Source organism: Silurus aristotelis (genome assembly GCF_946808225.1).
Source record: "Silurus aristotelis genome assembly, chromosome: 22".
In the NCBI taxonomy this organism is placed as follows: domain Eukaryota; kingdom Metazoa; phylum Chordata; class Actinopteri; order Siluriformes; family Siluridae; genus Silurus; species Silurus aristotelis.
Window position 1 is genome coordinate 1,907,883 of NC_139595.1, and position 7,500 is coordinate 1,915,382.

At 38.3% G+C, this 7,500-nt stretch overlaps 1 protein-coding gene across 4 annotated transcripts in view; it reads right to left on the reverse strand.

The window, feature by feature from the left end:
* Window positions 1-7,022: 7,022 nt before the first annotated feature.
* fgf12a (fibroblast growth factor 12a) overlaps window positions 7,023-7,500 on the reverse strand; it is a 176,467-nt gene continuing 175,989 nt past the window's right edge. For all 4 annotated transcript variants that reach the window (XM_083525235.1, XM_083525237.1, XM_083525236.1 and 1 more), the window contains one exon: window positions 7,023-7,500. This exon is cut by the window's right edge and continues 1,575 nt beyond it. The gene's annotated coding sequence lies outside the window, so the exon portion shown is untranslated.

The window sequence follows — 7,500 nt, forward strand, 5'->3', positions numbered from 1 at the left end:
TAATCTGGATCCAAACACGCTATCGAATTACAGACCAATTTCAAATCTCCCATTTATGTCTAAGATTTTAGAAAAGATTGTCGCTGCCCAGTTATGTAACCACTTGCAGGAGAACAATATCTTTGAAGAGTTTCAGTCAGGTTTCAGGCTCCATCATAGCACAGAAACTGCTCTAGTTAAAATCACTAACGACCTGTTTTTAGCTTCAGACCAAGGCTACATCTCCCTATTAGTTTTACTAGATCTTAGTGCTGCGTTCGACACTATAGATCATGATCTTCTCCTCGATCGCTTACAGAATTACATCGGTATTCAGGGACAGGCATTAAGCTGGTTTAAATCCTACCTGTCCAATCGTTACCATTTCGTAGATTTAAATGGAGAGCTATCCAGGATAATGCTAGTAAATTATGGCGTGCCACAAGGGTCAGTTCTAGGACCCCTGCTTTTCACAATATACATGCTTCCATTAGGAAATATTATTAGAAGGCATGGAATTAGCTTCCATTGTTATGCTGATGATACCCAGCTATATATTTCATCCAAACCAGGCGATACAGCTCAATTAGCTCGCATAACTGAGTGTGTTGAAGAAATAAGAGATTGGATGACCCATAACTTTCTGCTATTAAATTCTGATAAAACGGAGATTTTGCTCATCGGCCCAAAAAATAGTACACAGAAGCTCCAGCATCTCAGCCTGCATTTAGACGGTTGTTCTGTAACTACTAGTTCAACGGTAAAAGACCTGGGAGTTATTTTAGACAGCAACTTATCTTTTAAAAATCACATCAATCAAGTTACAAAAACAGCCTTCTTTCACCTTAGAAATATTTCTAAGCTAAGAAATATGTTATCTATATCTGATGCAGAGAAGCTCGTCCATGCGTTTATGACCTCTAGAATAGACTACTGTAATGCATTACTAGGTGGATGTCCTGCATCATTAATAAACAAGCTTCAGTTAGTTCAGAATGCAGCAGCAAGAGTTCTTACTAGGTCAAGAAAATACGATCATATAACCCCAATCTTATCGTCCCTACATTGGCTTCCTATTAAGTTTCCAATAGACTACAAACTACTGCTACTCACTTATAAAGCACTAAATGGTTTGGCTCCCATGTATCTATCCAGTCTTTTAACACGCTACAATCCGTCACGCTCCCTGAGATCTCAAAACTCTGGGCTTCTAGTAGTTCCTAGAATAGCAAAGTCCACTAAAGGCGGTAGAGCATTTTCACATTTAGCTCCTAAACTCTGGAATAGTCTTCCTGACAGTGTTCGGGGTTCAGATACACTCTCCCAGTTTAAGTGTAGATTAAAAACATATCTTTTTAGCAAAGCCTACACATAACACACATCACACACATCACATCACAACCTTGTGCTCCAGAACATCTGATCACATGCACATTATCAACTTGTGCTGTTAATATCATGAACAGCAGCTACGCTAATTCCTCTCCACTGCTTCTCTTTCTCTCCCCATCCCGAGGCATCCTGAGGTTTGGCCAGCTCCAGTCACGTCCCACCTCGTGAAGATTATGGACCTATGGATGATCATGGAGAAGTAGATGCCGAGTGTTTAAAGGCCCTGGCATGGAGAAGCTGATGCTGGATCTATGATGATCACAAATTGTTCTGTATTGTTGAAAGAGTTATGACCAAACTCTTGATGTCACCCATATGAGGATGAGGTTCCCCTTTGAGTCTGGTTCCTCTCAAGGTTTCTTCCTCATATCATCTAAGGGAGTTTTTCCTTGCCACTGTCGCTACGGCTGCTCATCAGGGACAAACGCACACCATTCACCTTCACTGTTGTTTTCTGTAAAGCTGCTTTGAGACAATGTCTGTTGTGAAAAGCGCTATACAAATAAACTTGACTTGATAGATAGATAGATAGATAGATAGATAGATAGATAGATAGATAGATAGATAGATAGATAGATAGATAGATAGATAGATAGATAGATAGACAGACAGATTTTGTATATATATTATATATAATGTATATATTTTTTGAACTAGCTATCTTTCTCACTTTCTTTCTTTTGACTTTTTTTTCTTTATTTTTTGTTCCTTCTGTCTTTTTTCTTTTTGTTTATTTTTGCATTTGAAGTCTAAAAGGACAGAATAAAGTGCTACGTTTACAGACACTGATTAAAGGAAATAGATGGAGGCACTTAAGCAGTATATAAAATATGAAGCACTAACAGCAGACTGTTTTGGATCTTCACATTCCACTACTGAATGAACACGATCCATCAGAACCAGACATATTTGCTTAAACATCATCAGGGCTTTTTTTGTTGTTGTTTTTTAAAACAGATCAGACAAGGAAGCAATTATTTTAAATGAGATTCTCTCCATTCCAGCTGAGAAGCACCTCAGGCATCAGACACTGACGCTGAAGATAAACAAAATGGGAGAATCCCTGTGGAAGAGCTTCTAACCAAACAAGAAATGCCAAGAAGAGAAGGTGTAACAGTAATGAAGATCCTGTTGGGCTTCATGTGGCTGTAATGTTCACCATAAACACCTTTTTTATGGAAGTTCAAAAGCCTTTAATTAACAAATGAGCTTTTCAAGAAACCTGTGAAAAACCACTGAGGAATTTACATTCTGTATTTGATTTTCTTCCTTTACCTAAAACCTGCCAGGTGTTTAACATACAGATGTTTTGGGAGACTCTGAAGGAAAGATGTTCTTTAAATGTTCCTTTGAGCAGCTTTTGATAATTATGGATTCTTTATAGGTAAAATGGTTCTACCTTCAAAATCACTCAACCATCTGTTTAAAGGAGGCTACGCATGAACTGAAGAATGCTTAAGGCTTCGAGATCTTTCAAGTTGTGTCAATTTGTAGGTTTCCAGGTGCTGATCTTAGCTTTTTCTTTTTAAATGTTTTTTATCTTGCTCTTGCTTTTCATCGGTCTCTCCAGGACCTGTCTTCCTCCGTGCGGGTATTTTGATGTTGCTGTCCTAGTTTCTACCTTTAGACTGAAGGATCCCAGGCTATTTGTAACTGTAGTTCTGTTATATTACAAACCTTGCGATGGTTCAACCATCAAACAATTAATTCTGATTGATATCTTCTCAGGTGTCTTATCCGATGAACACATTCTGTTCTACTTGTTTTTTTATTTTCCCTCATGCTTTCAGAGCTCCATTTACAGATCTTGTCTGATCTCCAGCTGTGGTTTAATTCCAGGGAAAACACAGGGATGGTTTATCGCTGCCATTGTGTATCTCTGTATCTTTTTATTAGTCAGTGCTGTTAGCCGTTTTTGTTGTTTAGCATACTCCAGGGTCTCACTTATCAGCTCTGTCCAAAGCCCTGCAGCTATACCGGTGCTGACATCGATACCACCGAGGTAGTAAACGTTTCTATGCCTGGTATTAAAGTGCAAAAGTCCTACATCAGCTCAAAAAAAGCAATCAGCTAATCTGTTCTGTTTCCCTGGAGATACAAACAAGAGCTCCTGCACTCATGGAGAAGAAGGAGCCTCAGAAATGACTCCAGCAAAGCAAATAAGGCATTCAGTGGAGAACTAATCATCCGAAAATTAATAATTAGCGTTAGCAAACAGGGGTCGATATGAATACTTTATATATTAACATCCAGGCTAACGACTCATCATTAACTCCTCCCTGTACCTGTAAGGTGAGATGAACATTTTCCTTTATCTTTTAATAACTAGTGCTGTACCAGGTATAACTATTAAAATGGTAAATCTAATATCATAGAAACATCTATCAGATGCTGTAACAATTAGGGATGCGCATCTCTATAACCGTTGCGATTCGCATCTCGATGCATAGCCAGTGATACGCTACGCTAAAGATACGTATGAAGCAGCTACCGATGAGATGCGATATGATTCCCTCCTATCACGATGCAGTGCGATCCGATTTCAATTAGATTCCACGCGATGCGATTCGACGGAAAATAAAAGTTATGCGATTCGTTATGGTAGTTTTTCCATTTTTCATTTTTATTTCTTTGGTTCAGACAGACAGCAAATCAGCAATTTCCTTTCAAAAACAGGCCTTTGTTGTTAAAACAAACAACAACATGAAAATGAAATAAAACCAGACGTTCTTTTCCTGTTGTGTCTGCAGAAAGATGCAGCTCTACCTCTGCCATGTAAATCTGTATTTAATATGACTCTCAGGACATGCCTCGGTCTACCATAGTGATGTGATACGTCATATTCACGTAGCAGCAGTGGTGCTGGGAAAACAGATTAGCGACGTAGATAGAAATTAGAGGAAAATACAGTCATTTCTTTTTCTCTGTCAGTTCCCCATCCCAAAGCTTCCTGAGGTTTGGCCAGCTCCAGTCACGTCCCACCTCATGAAGATTATGGACCTTTAAAGAAGTAGATGCCGAACTCGCAAACATCCCGAACCATCTAGAGACGTACCAGTGCCAATTGAATCCCACTACATGTGTGGAGTTTTGACATTGGACCTCCTGGAGTGTTTAAAGGCACTGGCATGGAGAAGCTGATGCTGGATCTGTGATGATCACAAATGTTGAGCTCAGTAGCTCCTAGTTTTATAACCATAAAGACTGTATAAGACTGTAGAAAGAACATCACTTATAATCTTATACTCCAGTACTCATGTTAGTTCTCACTCTCCAGTGTTCTGTATTGTTGAAAGATTTATGATCAAACTCTTGATGTCACCCAAATGAGGATGGGTTCCTCTTTTGAGTCTGGTTCCTCTCAAGGTTTCTTCCTCATAACATCTAAGGGAGTTTTTCCTTGCCACAGTCGCCATGGCTGCTCATCAGGGATAAACACACACCATTCACCTTGATGTTGATTTCTGTAAAGCTGCTTTGAGACAATGTCTGTTGTGAAAAGCGCTATAGAAATAAACTTCACTTGACTTGACTTGACTTGACTTGTTGTACGCTAAAAAAACAGCTGTTTTGTCTACACGAATGTACAAGAGGCGTTCGAGTCAAACCGGGACTTTTAATTGAACAGGTATAGAAATTGATGTAGTCAGAACTACATGCAGAAACCAGACGTTACTCAGGATGGCAGATAACTGTGTTAGTGTTGAACAGCGTGTGGTGAAGTTTCTTGTGAATGAAGAAGTGATGAGACGCTCCGCCTCACTGAACATGAGGACACAATATTTGTTATGTAAATAATGGAAAAGTCATGATCACAAGAAAACAAGAAAGCAAGATTATATTATTACTATATTATTACATTATAATGCATGGCCTTTTAGAACTTATGTCATATATATAACTGTGTTTGTGACAAAAAAAAACTTGAATCTTGAATGAAGTCACGGAAAAAAACCCTCAATTGCATTTGAGGCGGTTTTCACTGAGAGGTTTGCAAACGAATCCGAAACATAATAAAAATATCTGTCATATACAGAATAATCTACAGAAAAGCACCGAACAAAAAGATCAAAATCAGAGCCTTGAACACGAACCAGAGAGAATCTTAAATAGAGCTGAAACATCACAAGGTTTCTATGAATAAATTACCTTTAAATAGTATAAAAAGGAGGTGTGTGTGTGTGTGTGTGTGTGTGTGTGTGTGTGTGTGTGTGTGTGTGTGTGTGTGTGTGTTTGTGTGTGTTTTAGTAGTCAAAGTTCTCTATAAACTTGACACATGGGTATAAAAAAATTGTGCATTTTTGTATTAATTATTTATTAATAGCAATGATCTCATTATATTCTTTATTAATATATGATTATATTTACAACCTAAATGAGTTACTGCTGTATTTATATTAAATATTTAACTATACCACTAAAAGTTTTTTCCACCCATAAGTGCTTCTTCCTCAAACTGTTGTACACACACTTGTACTTTAGATGTTGGTGCATGAAATTTTCCCTTCACACCAGTTCCAGCATGACGATGCCCCTGTGCACAAATCCACCTCATTAAAGATCTGCATTAAATGAGTTGGAGGTGTGTGGAAGATCTCCAGCTATAGAGCTCTAAACCCTATTGAACAGCTTTGGGAAGAATGTAAACAATGACGTTCCTCACGTCCTCACCTACATCAGCACCTCACATAATCATCAATATCTCACAAATATCTCCACAAAAAAATCTTGTGGAACATCTTCCCAGAAGAACGGAAGTTATTATAACAGTAAATAGAGACTCAATGTGGAATTGAATGCTCGAAAAAAGAAGCATTTTATGGTCAGGTGGTCACAAACTTGAATGGGTTTCATGGGTTTCACACGTGCACTGAGCTGGAAGAGTCTTCAGGAGTGTTTTCATCGTATTAACTTCAGCACAGAGGGAATAAAGAGACGCTGTTTACAGCTGCCGTAATGTACTTTAGAACAGAAACGTCTTGTAAACAACGAACAATGAATTACATTTATTAAAATTAATAAAATAATTGCTATAGTATAAAAGAATAAAACAATGCGGGGTGTTTTATTGATTATATTATGAAGAAAGTCGCTCCTGACCTTCATCACATCTCGGACATGAAAAATCCACTCCCACCTGACTACAATGTGCAGATTTACTTTGCACACACACACACACACACACACACACACACATATACAGAAACACACTTTGTGTTGGTAGGAAAACACCTGACATAACATTTGGTGCTTGACATTGAGGTGAGGCCCATTTGTAACACACGTATACACACACACACACACACACACACACACACACACACACACACACACATACACACACACACACTCACACACACACACACACACACACACACACACACACACACACACACACACACACAGTACAATTCCAACACGCAGTCTTTTTCATCCTCGGGAGAAAAAGTCTGTTTCCATGACAACGCTAGGATGAAGGGCACAGGAGCAGCATCCTAAAAAAAAATCCCCCACATCGGATTGGCACTTTTTCTATTTTATAGCATTACACACGGGGACGAAACAAAAAAGCAACGCTGACGATCGATGGTTCGTTTCATTCATTTAATTCATTTAAAAAATAATATCGATTTATTAAAAAAGATCCCAGGACCAAAGTGAAAGCTTAGGATCATACCTTTATTCTTAAACAATCTCTAACATCATTCTTCTTTAATTTCAATGCATATATTTATTACATCTCATAATAATTCATAATGCATATTCATATTTAAATGATAGTGTTTCGATAAAGGTGAAAACGTCTGCAAACGTGAAAAATAAAGTTCTGGGTTTTTTTTTTTTTTACTCAACCCAAAAAAAAAAAAAGAAAAGAAAAGAAAAAAAAACACCACATTTTCGTTTGGTGACCCCCCTGACAAACAAACAAACACACACACACACACACACACACACACACACACACACACACACACACACACACACACACACACACACACACACACACACACACCATGTCTACTCTACATTAAGAAGAAACACAACATTCCTGATTCATGCGTTCGAGTCTCTTTGTGGCAGACTCTCGGGTTCAGCTCTCACTGCTGCCCCTAGTGGAAGACCGGTGAA